At 41.5% G+C, this 21,464-nt stretch overlaps 1 protein-coding gene, 1 long non-coding RNA gene and 1 other non-coding gene across 15 annotated transcripts in view; 2 read left to right on the forward strand and 1 right to left on the reverse strand.

The window, feature by feature from the left end:
- Window positions 1–21,464, reverse strand: part of DLGAP1 (DLG associated protein 1) — a 750,273-nt gene that overhangs the window by 159,630 nt on the left and 569,179 nt on the right. The window lies entirely within an intron of this gene.
- LOC122684662 overlaps window positions 8,314–21,464 on the forward strand; it is a 29,300-nt gene continuing 16,149 nt past the window's right edge. Inside the window, exons 1-2 of the long non-coding RNA XR_006338117.1 lie at window positions 8,314–8,431; window positions 11,180–11,319. This is a non-coding gene — a long non-coding RNA (uncharacterized LOC122684662). The remainder of the gene's footprint in view (window positions 8,432–11,179; window positions 11,320–21,464) is intronic.
- On the forward strand, window positions 9,686–9,815 carry LOC122685086. The gene has a single exon (XR_006338258.1). It is a non-coding gene; the product is annotated as a small nucleolar RNA SNORA70 (small nucleolar RNA).

Genomic DNA, 21,464 nt, shown 5'->3' on the forward strand with positions numbered 1-21,464 from the left:
GGACACGACTGAGCAACTGAACAACAACAAAAAGAAGGAACATACTTAAAATATAAAGATATACACTGAAAGCAAAAAGAGAAAAAGTTGTACCATGCAAACATTAATCAAAGGAAAACAACAGTGACTCTATTAATATCAGATAAAGAAATTTTACCATTAAAGCTTGTGGTAAAGAAAATGACCAGAGGCAGAGAGGAATATTACATAGTGGTTAAAGAGTTGATCCATCAAGAAGACAATCCCCAATATGTATGAATTAAATGACAGAACTGCAAAATAAGTGAAGCAAAAACTGATAGAACTGAGTGATGGAAAAATCCATCATTATAGTTAGAGACGTCAACAACCACTTTTCATCAATTGATAGAGCAACTTGACAAAATCAGCAAGGATATATTAATATTAATAGAAGAACTCAACTCTATCAATCAAGAGTCAAATTGACATTTAGAAAACCCTTCATCCAAGAACAGCACACTACACATTCTTTCCAAGTATTCATGGGATATATACACATGTAGACCATATTCTGGGCCATAAAATGAAGCTTCAACCAATTAAAAAAAAATTGATATCATATACAGCATGCCCTCTGATCCCAGTGGAGCTGCATGAGAATTGAAAAACAGAAAGATAACAAGAATATCTCTAAACACATGGAAGCTAAACACTCAAAGCTAAATAACTTGTAGATCTAAGGAAGCCTCAGTGGAAATCTAAAAATACGCTGGACTGAAAGAAAATTGAAATACAACATATCAAATTTTGTGGAGGCATAGCTGAAGCAATGCAGAGAGGAAAATCGATGGCACTAAATGCATAAGTTAGACAAGAAGAAAAGTCTCAAACCAGTAAGTTTTACCTCCTGAATCTTGAAAAGAGCAAAATAAACTGGAAAAAAGGAAGAGGGACTTCCCTGGTGGTCCAGTGGTTAGGACACCACCTTCCAATGCAGGGGGTGCAGGTTCAATCCCTGGTCAGGGAGCTAAGATCCCGCGTGCCTCGTGGCCAGAAAACCAAAACATGAAAAAAATACAACCGGAATCAATATTGTAACAAATTCAATAAAGACTAAAAATGGTCTATGTCAAATAATTCTTAAAAAAGGAAGAAAATTATAGAGATAAGGGCAAAAATCAATGAAATTGAAAAGAGAAAAACAATATAGAAAATCAGTGAAACAAAGAGCTGATTCTTTGAAAAGATCAATAAAATCGACAAACTCTTGCCTAACAATGAATAAAAGAAGACAGAAATCACCATTATGAAAAACATGGGAAAAAAATAAAAAAAGAAATCCCATTATGAGGAATGAGACAAAGTACATCACTTCAGACATAAAAATGATAACAAAGGGATACTATGAATGACTGTACACAGATAAATTTGACAATTTAGATGAAATGGACCAATTCTTTGAAAAACACAAAGGACCAAATTCACCCAATATTAAACAGTCAACAGAGCTGTAACTCATAAATATATCAAATTTTTAATTAAAAACCCACCCGAAAAAAATATCCGGCCCAGGTGTTTTCACAGGAGAATTCTACCAAAATTTAAAACCAAATTAAAACCAATTATACAAAATCTTTTCTAGAAAACAGAAGGGAAGTTAATGTTTCCTGACTCATTTTATGAAGCTAGCATTACCCTGATACCAAAAGCAGAAAAAGAAAACCACAGATCTTGTGAATAAAGACAGAAATGTCCTTAACAAAACACTGGCAAATAGAATTCAGCAACATATATAAAGAATTATATACCAAGAGCAGGTCAAGTTTATTTTACTTAGATGGGGTATTCCACTTGTACAGATGCAAGACTGGTTTAAAATTTGAAAATCAGTCAATGTAATCCACCTTATTAATAAGCTAAAGGGGGAAAATTACACAATCTTACCGACTGATGCAGAAAATGCATTTGACAACAACTCATTCGTTATAAAACCTCTCAGAAAAATAGAAATAAAAGGGAACGTCCTCAATTTGACAAAGATTATCTACAAAAAACCTACAGCTAGCAACAAGGCAAGGATGTCCATTCTCACCATTCTTACTCAACATTGTGCTGGAAGCCCTAGCCAGTGCAGTGAGGAAGCAAAAAGCATACACATTAGGAAAGAAGAAATAAAACCGTCCCTATTGTAGGTGACATGATTGCCAACATAGAAAATCCCAAGGAATCTGCCAAAAATTCCTGAACTAGTAAGTAAATTTAGCAAAGTCACAGGATATAAGATGCTAAAAAATCAACTCTATTTCTAAATACCAGCCTGAACATACGGACACTGCAAGTAGATATGCAACACCATTTACAATCACTTTAAAATACTTAGGTGTAGTCTGACCATATGTTGTAAACAAAACATGTGCAGGACTTGCATACTGGAAACTAAGCAACACTGATGAAAGAAATCAAAGAAGATCTAGATAAATGCAGATGCATACCACATTTATGAATTTAAATACTCAACATAGTCAAGAAGTCAATTTCCCCCAAATTGATATGCAGGTTTAATGCATTTCCTATCAACATCACATACTTTTGTAGATATAGACAAGACTGTTCTAAAATTTACATGGGAAGTTAAAGGAACTAGAATAGCTAAAATAATTTTAAGTGTAAAGTGAGATTTATTCTACTCTTTTTGTGGGGAGTTTGACACACAGATCAGTGGAACAGAATGGAGAATCTAGAAATAAACCGAAAGAAATATGTCCAACTGATTATTGACAAAAGTGCAAGAGCAATTCAAGGAGGAAATACAGCCTTTTCATAAATGGTGCTGGAGTAAACATCCATAGATATTTACTTTGAACTTTAAGTCTCACAGCTTACACAAGAATAAACTTAAAATGAATCCTGGACTTTGATGTAAAGTAGACTTTTAGGGGGGAAAAAGACATTAAAGAAAATCTTTGGGGTTCTAGACTAGGTTCTTAGATTTGGCACAAAGAATGATCCATAAAAGGGAAACTTGATAAATTCACCTTCATCAAAAGCTTTTCTTCTGTGAAAGACTATTAAAGTAAAAAAAACAAAGCTAGACATGAGAAGGTATTTGAACATCACACATAAGACAAAGAACTTATAGTTTGATTAAAAAAAATAACTTTAAAACCCAACCCAAAAAGCCCAACCAGCAAATGGGCAAAGGATGGAAAGAGACATTTCACAAATAAGCCCAACAAAAAAGTCAACATCAGAAGCCACTGAGGAAACGCAAATGAAATCCTTGAGAAAGCCCTACACACCAATCAGAATGACTAATATAAGAAAAAATAATGACCACAAATACTGATGAGGATCTAAAGAAACAGAATCACTCATGGATGGCTTGTGGGAATATAAAATGGTGTAGTCACTCTAAAAAATAGTATGACAGCTCCTTCAAAAATGAAACATGCAACTATTCTATGACTAACCATTGTACTCCTGGGAATTTATCTTAGAGAAATGAAGCCTATATTCACTGAAAAGCCTCCACAGGAATGTTATCACAGCTTTATCCATAATAAATTGGGAACAGCCCAATGTTGAAGATGTCCTTCAACAGTTGAGTGACTAAACAAACTGCGGTACACCCTTATCACACAAGACCACTCGGCCAGCCTGGAGGAATCCTCAGAGCATGGTGAAAGGTTTTGCATTTTGACTATCCTGGCTGTGATATTGTACTATAGTTCTGCAAGATGTTTTCATCAGAAGAAACTGTGTAAAGGGGACAGGGGATCTCCCTGTATTATTTTTTTATTACTATATGAGAATCTACACTATGCCAAGGTAAAAATTTAATTAAAAAATAATTCTACCCTCAGAGAATGAATGGATTAGAATATAGAAGAAACTAATAACATGATTTCTCACCTCGTCCTAAGCTGAATGTTGGAACTATGTTCACACCTGAGAATGAGGAGAACCAAGTGAATCTCCAGAGTTTTAAACTTCTGCCATGACGAAGCAGCGTCTGTGTCTGTGGCGATGAGTAATGCATGCCTTAAGCATGTAGCTGTGATACAGCAAGTCCATTTCTGGGTATTTATCCGAAGAAAATGAAAACACTAATTTGAAAAGATATATGCACACTTATGTTCACTGCAGCATTATCTACAATACCAACCTAAGTGCCCGTCAACAGATGAATGGATAAAGATGTGTTTTATATTTATATATATATATACACACACACACATATATGTATATATACATATACACAATGGAATACTATTCAGCCAGAAAAAGGAATGAAATCCTGCCAATTGCCACGAAAATGAATGGATCTAGAGGGTACTACGCTAAATGAAATGTTACACAGGGAAAGACAAATACCATCTGATTTCATTTATATGTGGAGTCTTAAAAAACAAAGGAACAAACAAATCAAAACAAAGACAGATGCATAGATACAGAGGATAAATGGGTGTTTGTCAGAGGGGAGGGGAGTGGAGGGTTGGGTGACAAAAGTGAAGGGGATTAAGAGTACAGACTACCAGTTATAAAATAAGTAAGTCACAGGGATGTAACATACCACATACAGAATGGTGGTGGTGGTTTAGTCGCTAAGTAGTGTCTGACTCTTGCGGTCCCATGGACTGTAGCCTGCCAGGCTCCTCTGTCTATGGGATTCTCCAGGCGAAAATACTGGAGTGGGTTGCCATTTCCTTCTCAAGAGGATCTTCCCTACCCAGGAATTGAATCCAGGTCTCCTGCACTGCAGGAAGATTCTTTACCAACTGAGCTATGAGGGAAGCCCCTACATATGGAATACGGTCAATAATATTGCAATAACTTTGTATTTTGTGCGCTGAGGGATGGTTACTAGACTTCAGCATGGTGACCAACTTGTAATGCATATAAATACCAAGAATGTACTCATGGGTGTGGGCTTGAGGGCTGATTAGGCACCATTGTCTGAGGCTTCTCGAATATTCCATCTCCCTGCGGAGTGGCTCAGCGCTCTGGTCGGGAAAGGGAGGTAGGCAGGAGTCGAGGGACAGTGGGACTGTCCTCTTTCTCTATTCTCTGGAAGATGCAGGTAGTTTCTAGTAACTGGATTCTGTTTCTCTGCCCCCTGCCATTCTAACACTTCACTGGCCACTACCATTATAGCCACACTGATGCCTTAATTAAGACATGAAAAAGATGAGGGAACCACAGGAAAAGCATTTGAAATACAATATTTTTAAAAAAATATTTTTATTTTTAAATTTTGCCCTGTCCAGAGTGGCATGTGGGATATTATTTCCCCAGTAAAGGATGGAACCCATATCCCTGGCATTGAAAGTGCAGAGTCTTAATCACTGGAGTGGCAGGGAAGTCCTTAAAACACAATTTCGATGTCTCATGAGACACACAGGAATGCACATTCATCGGCTATGCTTTACATCTGCTTTAGCTGTAGAAATACAATGATTCTGAAACTCATATTTAGAGAGAAAGTAAGTACCCACTCATCTGAACAAAAAGGAGAAAAAAAAAACGTTTTTCAGGAAATGTGAAGAATCGTTAACTTCACAGATTTTGCACAGAAAGCATAATTGCCTACAATACAAGGCAGAAACACACTCTAAAGCATTTGTGAGCAAAATGGAGACATGGCCCATTAATCCTTTATCATCAGAATCAAATAGTACTCAAATGACCACATGGACTGTGACTAAATCAATTAGGTACAAAGATGGTAATAATTAGGGCTGTTGGCAGTCAAAAGCTCTCCCAGAAATGTGCTTAGATGTTGAAAAGACGACTTCCACCCACTTTTATTACCTTTGTGCTGCGGTAGATTATAGTAATTTCTTATGCTTTGAGTGAGGGAAAATGGGAAGATAATATTCAGCTTACTGAGGATGGTTTAACTTTTCTATAGGCAAGCACTGAACAATCATTTACCTACATATAATGAGGGATATAAAGCTTTCTGGCCAAAATGTACTCTGTTATGGTAGTAACATAATAGATATGCATATTCTGCCTTGGAAAATCCCAAGATTCTGATAAGCATTGTGTAGGAAGCAAAGAGCTAGAGGATTAGACAGTCCGTAAACAAAGCTCCCTTTACAGATGCTGCTGTTGGGACAGCTAAGACTTGCCTCCTGTCCTTCCCTTTCCCAACCCCTGAGGGCCCTTCCTCGCCTCCGGGTCTTTATTAGTTGGCCTTTGTCGCTCCTCTTATGAAAAAGACACTTATTTTCTGTTCTGCTCTTTCCCGTGCCCAGTGTCCACTTGGAGGAAAGAGTGAGTCTGTATTTCCAAGGAGACCTTCGCAGACCACCAGGCGAGTCAGTCCCGGGGAGCGCCTGCAGGGGGCGGTCGACACCGTGGAATGAACAGACGGCGCTGGCCGCCCTGGGGGTCCCGGACCTGCTGCAGGACAAGCCTGGGAGACCAATATGCAAGAAGGGGGGCCTTCTAGAAAATCAAAGGTAATCCGCTCAAGTCAAGTTGTTAAATGTCTGCCATTGGTGACCTCAAAGAATCAAAGGAGGTCGGGGGCCTGGATTGATGGCGGGGTGGGGGCTCATCTTTTCTAAGGCTCTCACTGCACAAATGTGCAGTTGAGGCCCAGAGGAGGCCTGTGGTCTAACCAGCTAGTTAGTAGCACTGCTGATGCAAGAACTGAGGTTGACTAACAGCCTGGACCCTTTAAGAGATTCCAGGCGGCCCCGTCTGTATTTATTTACAAGATAAATATCTAAAGTAAAAAGAACACTCTCTACTTCTGAGTTATCATTTCTAGGAGTTAAGCTGAAAGTGGTGAAGCTTATTAGGGGGGAAATAGGCACTAATTTGAAATAAGATAGGATTATGAATGCATTGCATTATCTGTCTATGTTATAACAGCCGTAGGCTCTGATGGTAAAAACAGTTAATAAGCTAGGTGGTGGCTGTTTCTTGCTTTTTAAAAAATCTAGCTGTACCGCCTGTTTTATTTACATAAATTGAAACAAGGAGTCTTTTCTGGTGAATGACACATTTATGAGATCACTTGGGAGTTCTGGTATTATTTTCACCTGCTCTTCTCTTTCTGCGCTCCAGTGCAGAACAATTAATTTAGTTTCCCAGGGTATTTTCAAAAGCAAGCTGCTCAAAATGTGGTTCTAGGACCAGCATCACTTGGGAGCTTGTTACAAATGCAGTGTGTCAGCAGGATTCCCAGGCAGTTCTTAGGTCACTGCATCCTGGAGAGAACAACTGTATCACTCCAATACTACCTCGCAGAGCCCCTACTTCATTGTTCCTTAGGCTGACCTGGGCTCCTAGTCCTTAACCTGGGTGTTCCTGCCAAGAATGAGCATCAGCATCTTCCGTTTAAAAGAAGAGCATCACTTGTGCTTTAAAATGAGGCAGGAAGAGTAATGGAGTGGAGTTTGTGATGCGGTCCTGTAGATTCCTTAATGGGACTTTATTTTACGTGGAAGGGCACTGTGTTGATAACTATATAAGAAAGGTTTAAAAGTCCTCATATGCAACTCATGGAAGCTAATAAACCAGTTTCTTGGCCGACTCTAGTCCCAGTACCTGACTCACTCCTAATGAGTTGGGGTCTGAACATCCTCATAAACCCCGTCAGCTCCCCAGACAGAAGGACACGTGGTGATGAACCTGTGCTTGCACAGACCGTAGCTTCTCATCATTTTTGTTTCTTCCCACCACCAAGTCTAGAATTGTGTTCTGTATCCAACACGTGCCTAACTATCCTTGCCAGCTATAACACTAGATAAATATTTACTGAGTCCCCCTCTCCCCGCCCCCCCACCATGCATAAAATACTGTTGGATCAAAATGTTTTCCTAATTAGTTAAAATAAACTGATGTCAGACTGCTAGTTAGTGCAAGGATATAGGTTGAAAGGCATATTTAGATGAGTTTTTCTGATGTCCCTGTTCTACAGGTAAAATCACATATCCATTTGCTTCTTCACATATCTCCAGGGAGTTATCAATTTGGGAGACAAATGAGTTACTGCATTATGGTGCTGTCAGACTCAAGCATTTTGGAATTTGTGGAATTAAACTCATACTGGTTTGTTTATTTTCTATGTCTAGAAAATTGATGATGTAAATGTTGGAGTGCTTAAAAGAATGCACTTTAGAAGGGTGGTTTAACACAGGACTTCAAGTCTTGGAGTCTGAGTGCTGGAGAAGAAGCTTCCACAGAGTAGATTGGGGTTTTCCAGAACCAGTCACATCCTCACTGGCCGGTTCCCCTGGCAGGCAGCCGCTGCCAGGCCCCTCCTTTGGGAGGTCTGGTTCTGTGGGGGAGGGAGCCTAGGCGGCTGCCTAGTGCCATTGACCAGAGGGTGTACCTCAGAGACCAGGTGTGGATCACCAGTGCCCATCTACTCAGGGTGCTTGTGGGCAGTGATGGAAGCAAGGTCCACTGTACCCTGTTGCAAATTTGAGAGAGACAGACAGTATAGCTCTGGGTGAATAACAGGTTGTTTTCGTTTATTTTTATCTTTATTTATTTTTGGCTGCACTGTGTCTTTGTTGCTGTGCGTGGGCTTTCTTTAATTGTGGCGAGTGGGGGCTACGCTCTAGTTGTGGTGTGAGGGCTTCTCACTGGAGTGACTTCTCTTGTTGTGGAGCACGAGCTTTAAGTGTGCGGGCTTCAGTACTTGCAGCGCTAGAGTTTCAACTTGCGACTCTAGAGCATGGGCTCAGTAGTTTTGCACAGGCTTAGCTGCCCCAAGGCAATGGAATCTTCCCAGACCAGGGAATGAACCATTGTCCTGTATTGGCAGGTGGATTCTTATCCACTGGAGCACCAGGGAAGTCCTATTTTTTAATATGAACTATAGTTGACTTACAATATTGTGTTAGTTTTAAGTGATTCAGTTATATGTATATGTATATATGTATTCCTTTTCAGATTATTTTCCAGTATAAGTTATTATAAGATATTCAACATAGTTTTTTGTGCTATATAGTAAATCCTTGTTGGTTATCTATTTTATATATATTGGTGTGTATCTATAAATCCCCTACCCCTAATTTATCCCTCTCCCTCCCCTTTCCCCTTTGGTAACTGTGTTTGTTTTCTATGTCTGTGAATCTGTGTCTGTTTTGTAAATGAGTTGGTTTGTATTATTTTCTAAGATTCCACATTGAATGAAAAACATTTTCAATGTTTGTATTAAACTCAGGAGTGATATGGTACCACAGATAATATCTGCAATGATGATGACATTTCACTATTAATTAAGATCTTCCATAATGATTATTTTAATGTTGAGTTAGAAACATTTTTATGATGAAGATCAATGAAGAAAAAAATGTGAATAGAAAGTTCAGCCAAAGGTGAGTTTAAACAGAGCAGCCTATTTGAAGATATTTCTCTGTGTAGACTTTTGCCTTACAGGTCTTCTAATATTAGCTTATTAGGCATTCCAGACACAAAAGTCACATGAGAAAATGGTGAGACTCTCCTCTCAATCAACCCCAAATTGACTTTGATCAGGACTAGCATTTCTCCATCAAGGTAGGAATATTGCCATAGGAGGGATTGGGCACATACCAGATACCATAAATGAGGACATAAATGAGTTGACATCTCCAGATACTAAGTCAAAAGCTGAAAAAATATAGACTATCTCAACAGGCAAAAGTGCAACATCTTTGAGTGGTATATGAAATTTCCATCAAAATGGCTTGATCTGGAAGGGTTTTATAAAAATAAACTGCTTTTCCAGCCCTGTACTCTTCTCCCCCTGGGAACCCAGTGGTCAGTGGCTGCAGACAGCAGCCTCCTCGGTAGTGTATGCAGCCTGTTGTCTGTACAGGTTGCCCTAAGGGACCTTGGAGACAGCCCTTTCCAGTGGACATTCATGACTGGCATGCTGGACCCAGTCTAGGTTCCAGACAGGTATGTGTGTTGCCTTTGGAAAGCCCCAAGGTGAAGTGGCCAGTGTCCACACCGGCCAAGTCTTTATGTCTATCTGCACCTACCTGCAGAACAAGGAGCATGTGACTGAGGCCCTCCGCAGGGCCAGGTTCAAGTTCCCTGGCCACCAGAAGATCCACATCTCCAAGAAGTGGGGATTTACTAAGTTTCATGTGGATGAATTTGAAAAAAACACAGTGGCAGAAAAGCGGCTCATCCCCGATGACTGTGAGGTCAAATCATCCCTAGTGATGGTCCCTGGACAAATGACGGCCCTGCACTCCTGAGAGCCTCGGTGCTGTTCTCTCCTTAGTCACGCCCACCAATCAATTCTACTTTCACTCTAAGTACAAAAACTGTTTGTTTTTTGTAAACAAAAAAAGCTGCTGTCCTTGCTCTGTGAATGTGTTAAGGTTAATGCAACCCTAAGTTTGTTCATAAATGTATAATTAAATGCTGGAAAGAAGACACATATACACACCTCTCTTTGTGGAGGCTTTTGTGTGTCATCTGTTAAAAATTATCTGTCCATTTAGTTTGTCCCTTGGACTGCAAGAAGAACAAACCAGTCAATCCTAAAGGGAATCAGTCCTAAATATTCATTGGAAGGACTGATGCTGAAGCAGAAGCTCCAATACTTTGGCCACCTGATGCAAAGAACTTACGCATTGGAAAAGACCCTGATTCTGGGAAAGACTGAAGGCAGGAGAAGGGGACAACAGAGGATGAGATGGTTGGATGGCATCACCAACTTGATGGACATGAGTATGAGCAAGCTCCGGGAGTTGGTGATGGACAGGGAAGCCTGGCATGCTGCAGTCCATGGGGTTGCAAAAAGTCGGACATGACTGAGCGACTGAACGGAACTTAGTTTGTCCATTTGTTCTAAAGTTTTGTCATACATTGACATGAATCAGCCATGGATTTACACATATTCCCCATCCCGATCCCCCCTCCCACCTCCCTCTCTACCCGATCCCTCTGGGTCTTCCCAGTGCACCAGGCCCGAGCACTTGTCTCAAGTCAATGTATGACTAAAACCACTACAATATTGTAAAGAAATTAGCCTCCAACTAATAAAAATAAATGGAAAAAAAATAAAGTTTTGAGCTGGAATTGCAAAAGACATTAGTTGTTCAATTTAACACAGGCTTAAAACTGTCAAAGCATTCAGATTTCTAAGTCTCTGTCTTTATCAGGAAAGGGTATTTTCCTGTCGAATGATACTGACAATGAAAAAAACCTTATCGGGTCCATGACGTCACCTTGAAACACAAATAATCTCTTCCAGGTGGAGAACGGCTTATGCGGGCGGACCTGAATGATCTAGCTTTTGAAAAGGCAGCAGAGGGCCACCTGGCTGTCAAGACTCAGGCTCCAGAAGAAGCGCCACCAAACTGGTCCTCTTCGGCACCTCCCTACAGATTCCAGGTACCACCTTGGGTGCCAGATGCTATGTCTCTCCCTTTGCCTTGTTGCCTAGTAACAGGTGCCACGTGCTCATCCCTCCCTGTTGTCACGACCACAACGTGATGGAGAAGCTGTATAGTCCCGCTCATAATCAGTGGGCCGATCGAGTAGGTCATTTATCCAAATTCCTTTCCTTATTTAACAATTATGTATCGAGTACCTGTTAGGTATCAGGTACCACGCTAGGTGCTAGGATAATAGGGAATAAGTTAATCTAATTCTTACCCTCAAGGTGCTTATAATTTAGGGACCTGGGGGGAGCACAAGCCTGAGCACAGAACAAACCAACAAGGGAGCAGTCTAATAAAAGTCCCCATGACATGTATGATAAAAGATATGGTGCACAGTTCCTGGACACTCCCAGACAGAGGAGCCTGGCAGGCTGTGGTCCATAGGGCCGCAAAGAGTCAGACACGACTGAAGCAACTTAGCATAAAGGATATAAGTGAAGGCTGAGATAGAAAATAGATGGACAGTCTGTGGATTCCTGGCTTGAGTGACCGGGTAGAGTGATGACCACGGAAAGAGCACTGAGCTGGAGTGAAGGGCAGGTGCAAGTGTCCTGAGGTGGGTGTGCCTCCCTCTGCAGCAGGGAGGGAAGTGTGGCCCAAGGGGAAGAAACAGAGGAGACTCACAGGAGAGGGCATCAGAGAGGAGATGGGTGTGTGTGTGTGTGTGTGTGTTCCGGGAGAGGAGTCCAGGCTGGAGAATGTCAGGTCATCACACCTCTTAAAGCTTCCAGTGACCCATTGTGGGTAAGGTCATGGGCAAAGTGTTGGTATTTAAAATAAACATGCCTTTGCTCTAAAAAATGGTAACATGGAAGCTGATGGTTTAAGTAGTTTACCCAAAGGTCACTTTCGTAATTCCCTGGTGAGTGTTTTTCATGGTAAAAGATGTTCCCTCTCATATTTCTGCTGATTTCAAAGAAATCATGCTGATTCATTACCTAAAAGTAATCTCACCTGGGGGTCAGATATTAATCTTTGCCCCAATATGATTTCTTTCTGCCTCTTGGCAGTCATCCCAGCAGAGAACCTGGCAGAGTAAACCTTGCTCAACATTGACACTTGGTTGAGAGTTGGCAGGAGGTCGAAGGGCTGCTGAGGTGTCCTGAGAGGCTGTCGGACTTGCTTATGTGAAACTAGACTTCGATTTCATTTCTGAGTTATTCATTGTTTATTTTGTATGTAGTGCAGATGTGCCAGGAGTCCTTAATGAGGAAAGCAAAATGGCAGAAGACCCAAATAGACATTTGAAAACTGAGCAGAAGACCTAAATAGACATATCCAAAGAAGATATACAGATGGTCAACGGGCACATAAAAAGATGCTCAATGTTGCTAATTATTAGAGAATCAAATCAAAACTACAATAAGGTACCACCTCACACTAGTCAGAACAAATCTACAATGAGGTACAACTTCACAGTGGTCAGAATGGCCATCGTCAAAAAGTCTACACATTTTAAATGGCACTCACATTTAAAAGTAATATTTATGCGATTTCTCTTCATACAAATCTGAGGTTCACTGCGTGTTTATCCATCCTGGGGGGTACTCAGGGTGGAACTGACTTTCCACTTCCACAGTGTCTTCTTTTTTGGAGGTATCTCCATACTGTTCTCCATAGTGGCTGCACTAATTTACAATCCTATCATCAGTGTAGGAGGGTTCCCTTTTTTTCCATATCTTATCCAGCATTTGTTGTTTGTAGACTTTTTGATGATAGTCATTCTGACCAGTGTGAGGTCATACCTCATGTAATTTTGATTTGCATTTCTCTAATAATTAGTGATGCTGAGCATCTTTTCATGTGCCTGTTGGCCATCTGTATGTCTTCTTTGGAGAAATGTCTCTTTAGATCCTCTACCCATTTTTTGACTGGGTCTTTTTGTTGTTGTTGTTACTGGGTTGTGTGAGCTGTTTGGAAATTAAGCCATTGTTGGTTACATCATTTGCAAATATTTTCTCTCATTTGTAGATTGTCTTTTCATTTTTTTTTTTATGGTTTCCTTTACTGTGCAAAAGCTTATAAGTGTGATTAGGTCCCATTTTTTAAAAATTTATTTATTTTAATTGGAGGCTTTTACTTTACAATATTGTGGTGGTTTTTGGCATCCATCAACATGAATCAGCCACAGGTGTACATGTGGCCCACCATCCTGAACCCCCCTCCCACCTTGCTCCCTACCCCATCCCTCTGGGTTGTCCCAGAGCACCAGCTTTGGGCGCCCTGCTTTGTGCATCTAATTTGCACTGGTCATCTATTTTACATATGGTAATATACATCTTTAAATGCGATTATCTTATTTTTGCTTTTATTTCTATTGCCTTGGGAGACTGACCTGAAAAAACATTGGTACAAATTTATGTCAGATAATGTTTTGCCTATGTTCTCCTCTAGGAGTTTTATGGTGTCATGAAAGTGAAAGTGTTAGTCACTCAGTCGTGTCTGACTCTGCAACCCCATGGACTGTAGCCCGCCAGGCTCCTCTGTCCATGGGATTCTCCAGGGAAGAATACTGGAGTGGGTTGCCATTCCCTTCTCTAGGGAATCTTCCCAACCCAGAGATTGAACCTGGGTCTCCTGCATTCCAGGTGGATTCTTTACCATCTTAGCCACAAGGGAAGCCCTTACACCACAGAACCATAGTGTCATAGTTCTAGACTATTTTAAAGTGGAGGCCCAACTTTGTAGCGAAGAGTGCTCTGAGTCTGGAGCTAGATTATGAAATAGTCATAGCATAAAAAAACCAGAATAGTCCATCTTAAGTCATCTGCCCTCTTAATGAAGCAAGAAGCTGACAGAGGTCAAAAAAGAAAAAAAAAATGATAATGCCAGATATGACATGATCTCCCCTGATAAGTTTAATTATAGTCAGAACTGAAACAATGAATTTGTGGGTTCTCTCCCAGAAATAAGGAGAACTAATTCAGATCATCACAAGTGTCATCTTAAGGGACTTCCCCGGAGGTCCAGTGGTTAAGACTCTGAGCTTCCAATGCTAGGGGCACAGCTTTGATCCCTGGTTGGTGAACTAAGATCTCACATATTGCTGCTGTAGCAAAAAAAAAAAAAAAAAAAAAAGCACTAAAACCAAACCAATAAAGCCATGAAAAGCTAGAAGGAACCTTAAATACATATTATAAAGTGAAGGAAGCCAACTGGAAAAGGCTACATACTGTATGATTCCAACTCTATGACATTCTAGAAAAGGCAAAACTATGGAGACAGGGAAAAGATCCATGGTGACCAGGGTTTGAGGGGAGGGAGGGATGAAGGGTCAGAGCACCGAGGATTTCTGGGGCTCAGAAGCTGTTCTGTCTGACATGACAGAGGTGGATTATTGTAATTTTGTCACAAATCATAGAATGTGCAAAGGAGTGAACTGTAATGTAAATTATGGGCTCTGGGTGATACTGGTGTGTCAGTGTAGGTTTATCAGTTGTCACAAATGTACCTCTTTGGTGGGGGATGTTGATAATGGGGGAGTCTGTGCATGTGGAAGCAGGGAGTGTAATGGAAATCTCTACTTTCCACTCAATTTTGCTGTAAATATAAAATTACTCTAAAAAGATAAAATCTACTTTGAAAAACGAAAAGGGTGAGAAAGCCTGGAAATGAGATCATTGTGTTCTAAGCCCTGGCAAAGATCATTGATGGTCAAACTAGCTGATGAGAGAACCTCGGGCAGGTGGGCCAAATTGATCAATAAGCACTTCTGTTCTCTCTCCACTATACCAATCATGCAAGTTTATTTGTTCACTCAACAAAATGCGTTGCCTTCTGGCTGTGTGCCAGGTACTATGCTTGAGCCTGTGATATACAAAGAAGTCACTGGCCCAAGGAAGCCCATAGCCATCAGTGGAAACAGACAAGTAGTTGGACAATAAAAGTCTTGGATGATAGGGACTTCCGTGGTGGTCACGTGATGAACACATTGTTCTTCCACTGCAGCGGGTGTGGAAGTTGGGGAGCTAAGATCCTGTACGCTGTGCCGTGCAGTAAACAAACACACACACACACATGCATGGTAAGATTCCATCACTCAGTCCTGTCTGACTCTTTGTGACCCCATGGACTGTAGCCCGCCAGGATCCTCTGTCCATGGGATTTCCCAGGCAAGAGTACTGGAGTGGGTTGTCATTTCCTCCTCCAGGGGATCTTCCTGACTCAGGGATTGAACCCGAGTCTCCTGTGGCTCCTGCATCGCTGGTGGATTCTTTACTCTCTGAGCCATCAGGGAAACTTCTATTTAAAAAAAATCTTGGATGATAAATATCACGATAAAGATTTCTACCAGAAATTATTAAGCTGGGTTTCTAGTACAATTCTATACTGACAATTTGGATCAATGATTCCAGCTCTCCTGTTTACTTTCAGATTAGAAGATTAGAGGTGAAAGTCAGATCTGATGGTCCACGTTCTTATATAACTAACTGCAGGTCTCTTGAATAACTTCTTCCCCTACTGATAAAAATATCTAGCCAAATTCATTTCAATTGATTGCTAAATATTTTCTGTTTTTAACTGATATTATATGCTATATATTAGTAAATACATTCCACGCCGTTCCGGGAATACCAGAGGCTGGTTCTACATTAATGCAAGCAAATTAAAGAGGAAAATAGATTCACACTCTGCTAATATTTCTGTGTAGCTTGACAGTCAGATGTTAGAAGCTATAAATTGCCAAGTTAAAAAGTAATAAAAAGAACCAAAATACATTTTTCTGTTATTGGGAATCCAAGCTGAGAAAGAAGACTTCTTTCTACCCCTAAATTAGGGCTGCTTACCTCCCACCCCCCAACCCCATCTCCCAGCAGCTGGTACCCCACCTCCACCCTCCTACTATCAGAAATAATTTTCAGTAGCTGTCTGAGGAAAGTTCTGCAGTCATTGCCAAATTTCGGGCTTCAGTTGCGTCCGTACGCTGTTCCTGTAACTCTGTGCCAATATCTTCCTATGGGCGTGTGATCAGGTACAAGCAGCTCAGATCTCCCATGTGAACCTTAATGAAAACCAGGGCCATGCTCAACCTGCCGGGCACCCAAAGCCTCATCTTCCTTTTCCTCCTAGTGACAAGGTAACTGATCAAGAAGAATATGTAAGGTCAGTGACAGGACTTGCAGTAATTGCAGGTTCTTAGAAGCAAGAGTTTTGAGAAGTCATTTGTGGTCTCCTTATTATCTGGAATGTCATGGAATGTTGGTGATGTCGCCTGTTTGAGGCTCACTTAGGCGCCCCTATCTGTGATGCTGTCCACTGCTAGAAAAGCAGGCCTGCCAACTGCCGCTTTTCCTCTCGCTGCTGGCAGGAACGCTCATCATTAAAGGGATGGCGGCCTTGGGCCCAGTCTTTCCATTCTTTCTACTTGGCCCAACTTCTTAAATTGTTTTTGGAATCAACTGAGAGATTAGCATTGAAACATATAAGTTACCGTATATAAAACAGCTAGTGGGAAGTGACTGTATAACACAGGGAGCTCAACCCAGGGCTCTGTGATGACCTAGAGGGGTTGGATGGGGTAGGGGGCGAGGGAGGTTCAAGAGGGAGGGGATCTATCTATACTTAGAGCTGACTCACGGTATTGTATGGCAGAAACTAATGCAACATTGTAAAGCTATTATCCTCCAATTAAAAATTAATTTAAAAACCAAAGAAATATAAAAAAGAAATATTCATTAAAATTTTTTTCTATTGAAATACAATATATATGCAAAAAAAAAAAAGCATATAAGTTTACAACTGGTTGCTGTGTACTCTCAGTCATGTCCTGACTCTTTGCGACCTCATGGGCTGTAGCCCGCCAGGCTCCTCTGTCTATGGGATTTTCCAGGCAAGAATACTGGAGGGCCTTGTTCCAAGGAGCCTCCCCCACCCCACCCGCATCAAGGAAGAGAACATGATGAGTGTCCCAGAGGCTTGCTGCCAGTCCCCATCTCCTCTCTTCCCCAAAGTTTCCTGCCCTCCTCGCATCTCACACCCCGGATTTGTTCAGCTTGCTTTTAACTCAGATAAGTGGGATCATAAAGGGTGTGTCCTTTTGTGTGTCTGGGTCCTTCACTCAACATGATGTGTATGAGATTAGTCCTGGTTGTTTGGTGCAGCTGTTGTTTACTTAACTGGTGTAAGTGTCCGTTGTTTGCCTGTCCTCTCATTTATTTATCTGTTGTGGACGGACATTTGCACTTTGGGGCTGTTACAAGTATACTGCTATGAATTACTTGTATGTCTTTTGGTGGCATGGGCTTGCTTTTCGGTTGGGTATATATATTATACACTGGGTTGGAATAATTACTGTAATGACTGGCTCATAAGCTTTGCCTTTTAGGGGAAGGGACAGTTCACCCTGGGCCCCAAGAACCCCTGCATGGCTTTCCTAAGGGTGCAGACGTCAAGCCACAATATCCCTGATACTGAGCAGTTCCTGTAGCAGTTCACACAGATAAGGCAGGTCCAGGTGAGCATGGTGTGGTTACTGCTTGCTCCTCAGGGGAAATGGGATTGGCTTGTTTGCTGCTTCCTTCCAAAGGTGCTGAGCCCCAGGTCCTACGTCCCTCAACTGCAGAGCAGCCTGCTGAGTGACTGGCTTTCATCTGGACCCACCATGTGGCCCAGTGGGCTTGGGAGGCACAGGAGCCAGCATGACCATTTGACGTTCCTGCTGGTTGCTGTGCTGCGGGTAATAAACTGTGTTGCTCTGATTTATCACATCTCAGAGACCACTTCTGGCTACTGTGGGGTGTGGCAGCCCTGCTCTGCTTGTCACCCAGGCTTCTCCTTTGGGGTCTTATTATCCCTCGCTTGTCTATGAGGCTGGGGTTCTTGCCTGATAGAGCTCATCAGCTGTAGTGGGTGATGCTAATCATTTCCCAAAGTAGTGTGTGAGATTTCTTGTTCTTCTGACCCCCCCCCTTTTTTTTTTTAAAAACTGAAGTATAGTTAATTTACAGTATTGTGTTACTTTCAAGTGTACAACAAAGTGATTCGGATATCTATATCTAACTATATGTATGTGTGTGCATTTGTGCTAATTCAGTCATGTCCAACTCTTTGCGACCCTATGAACTGTAGCCTGCTAGGCTCCTCTGTCCATGGCATTCTCCAGGCAAGAATACAGGAGTGGGTTGCCATGTCCTCCTCCAGGGGATCTTTCTGACCAAACTATATGTGTGTGTGTGTGTGAGTGTAAAATTCAGATTATTTTCCATTACAGGTTATTAGAAGATATTGAGTAGGTCCTTGTTTACCTGTTTTATATATAATAGTGTGTATATGTTAATCCCAAACTCTGAATTCATATCTCCCTTCCCCCTCACTGTTCCTTTTGGTAACCATTAAGTTTGTTTTCTATGTCTGTGAATCTATTTCAGTTTTTAAATAAGTTTATTTGTATCATTTTTTAGATTCCATATCTAAGTGATATCATATGGTATTTCTCTTTCTGACTTCATTTAGTAGGATAATCTCTAGGTCCATCCATGTTGCTGCAAATGGCATTATTTTGTTCTTTTTTATGACTGAGTAATATTACATTGTGTATATATACCACATCTTCTTTATCCATTCATCTGTCAGTGGTTATTTGGATTGCTTCCGTGTCTTGGCTATTGTATATAGTTGACCCAAATTTTTAAGACTTTTCTATCACTATTTTACTGATGATTGTATGTGTGATACTTTCATATTATCAAATAGGATAATTCTGACAGCTCTGTGAGGTCAGAATTATTTTACAGATTAGGGCACTGAAGACAGAGGGTTAAGGGACACAGTTGGTTTTATGCAACTATGATCACAACAGTAACCATCACGTATAAACGAGTTACCTATTGCCTATCAGCCCCTGTGTTGGGCGCTTTATATCTGAGTCATTCATAACAATGCTCCAACACAGATATTACAATCATTCCCAGTGACCAGCTCAATGAATCGACATGCAGTGAAGTGAATTCACACGTCCACAGCCACACAAACAGTTGTTGGCAGAGCTGAGGTTTCAAGGTTTCAATACAGGGTGAGCCTGACCTCTGGCCATCACATTCCTAGTCTAGATCTGGTACGTACTTGAACCCATGTTCTCAGAATCCAGAACTGGTGCTCAGTTCACCACCCATTTTGCTGACCTCAAGCCTCCAACAACTCACCCTGTTTGTCTTTCCTGCTGCTGCTGTTGCTAAGTCACTTCTGTTGTGTCCGACGCTGTGCAACCCCATAGATGGCAGCCCACCAGGCTCCCCCATCCCTGGGATTCTCCAGGCAAGAACACTGGAGTGGGTTGCCATTTCCTTCTCCAATGCGTGAAAGTGAAAAGTGAAAGTGAAGTTGCTCAGTTGTGTCCGACTCTTAGCGACCCCATGGACTGCAGCCCACCAGGCTCCTTCGTCCATGGGATTTTCCAGGCAAGAGTACTGGAGTGGGGTGCTATTGCCTTCTCCTTGTCTTTCCTATTAGTGCACAATTTAATGACCAATGATCAGGCAGAGTGAAAAGAGAGGCATCTGTGCTAAGTTGCTTTAGTCATGTCTGACTCCTTGTGACCTCATGGACTGTAGCCCACCAGGCTTCTCTGTCGATAGGATTCTCCAGGCAGGAATACTGGAGTGGGTTGCCATGCTCTCCTCCAGGGGATCTTCCCAACCCTGGAATCGAACCTGCTTCTCTTGCATATTAGCAAGCAGGTTCTTTATCACTAATACCACCTTGGAAACCCAAAAAGAGAGGGAGGAGAATGGAAAGTTTGTCTCATTCCTGTACCAGATCATCAGCCTCTGGATAACAGATCGTTCCCTGAATATATTAATAAAATTACATTCAAAGGGGAATGTAAATCCCTGGAAATTGAGAAGAGTATGTGTGGCTAATTTTAAAGGAAAAGTTAATTTTGCTTTTGAAGGTTCTCCCTCTCATCACCACCATCTGGAGCTCTCTGTCTCCAGGGAACTCAGTTCTAGAAGGTCAGGAGGGGTGCATAGTCATGCATCTGTGTTAGCAGAGCCCAGAGGAAATGAATGCTCAGAAATTCACCGGTCTCATGGTTTTTGGTCTCACTCTGCTACAGTGGCCTCAGCCTGCCCTCCCTGAGGAGCAGACACATGATTAACTTCACACCCACCCAATTCTTGGCTTCTTTGCTTCGGGACCTTGGCCACTCCTGGGGCTAAGCTGACTCTCCATCATAACCTGAAAGTGAAAGTGCTTTTCTAACTTACTGCCCCCCTCCCCTGCCTCACTGCCAGCATGTTTCTTCCATGACATCACACTATTTCTCTAACCCTGAATATGATAAAGGGAGAAATTATGTAACATTTGCTTAGTTGCCATTTTAAGAAGCCAATTCAAAGAGATACTTGGGAAAATTATTTTAAATGCATGTTTATAAAATCACTTTCTACATTTTAAAAACCTGTATTTCAATGATGGTTCAAAGTTTCTCTTTAAATATCCATCCATATATGCGACTGGGTACTGGCAGAGTGGGAGTAGGGATTTAACGTGGATGTTCAGTGGGAAATTCTGAAATATTCCCCAGCAACTGGGAGCTTCTCACCAAATAACATGCTCAGCCTCTCAGTCGTGTCCAACTCTTTGTGGCCTCATGGACTCTAGCCCACCAGGCTCCTCTGTCCGTGGGATTCTCCAGGCAAGAATACCAGAGTGGGTAGCCATTCCCTTCTCTAGGGGATCTTTCTGACCCAGGGATTGAACCTGCATCTCTTGCATCTCCTGCATTGGCAGGTGGATTCTTTACCACTAGTGTCACCTGAGAAGCCCTCTCACCGGGTTGGAGGGGGGATTTTAATATCAACTTCTGTGCTCCAAAGTGATCATTTCAGGAAGTAAACTAAAGGGAATATGATGAATAAAAAAAAGTAGATAACTTCACAAAAATGGAGATGGTGGAAAATCTGCATGCGTGGCTGGGAGAGGGGTGAACAGGGGTATACATGCTTGTATCGTAAAATAAATCCCCTCGAGTCCTGTTAGTTATTGTTTCTTACCGAAAGTAAGGGAAAGAAAGCAATTTTCAGCATTTGTACTTGGGATTGTATACAATATTGTTACGGTCATCTAGTCTTGGAAAAAACAAACAACAACAAC

This window comes from Cervus elaphus, chromosome 27, assembly GCF_910594005.1.
Source record: "Cervus elaphus chromosome 27, mCerEla1.1, whole genome shotgun sequence".
Lineage (NCBI taxonomy): Eukaryota > Metazoa > Chordata > Mammalia > Artiodactyla > Cervidae > Cervus > Cervus elaphus.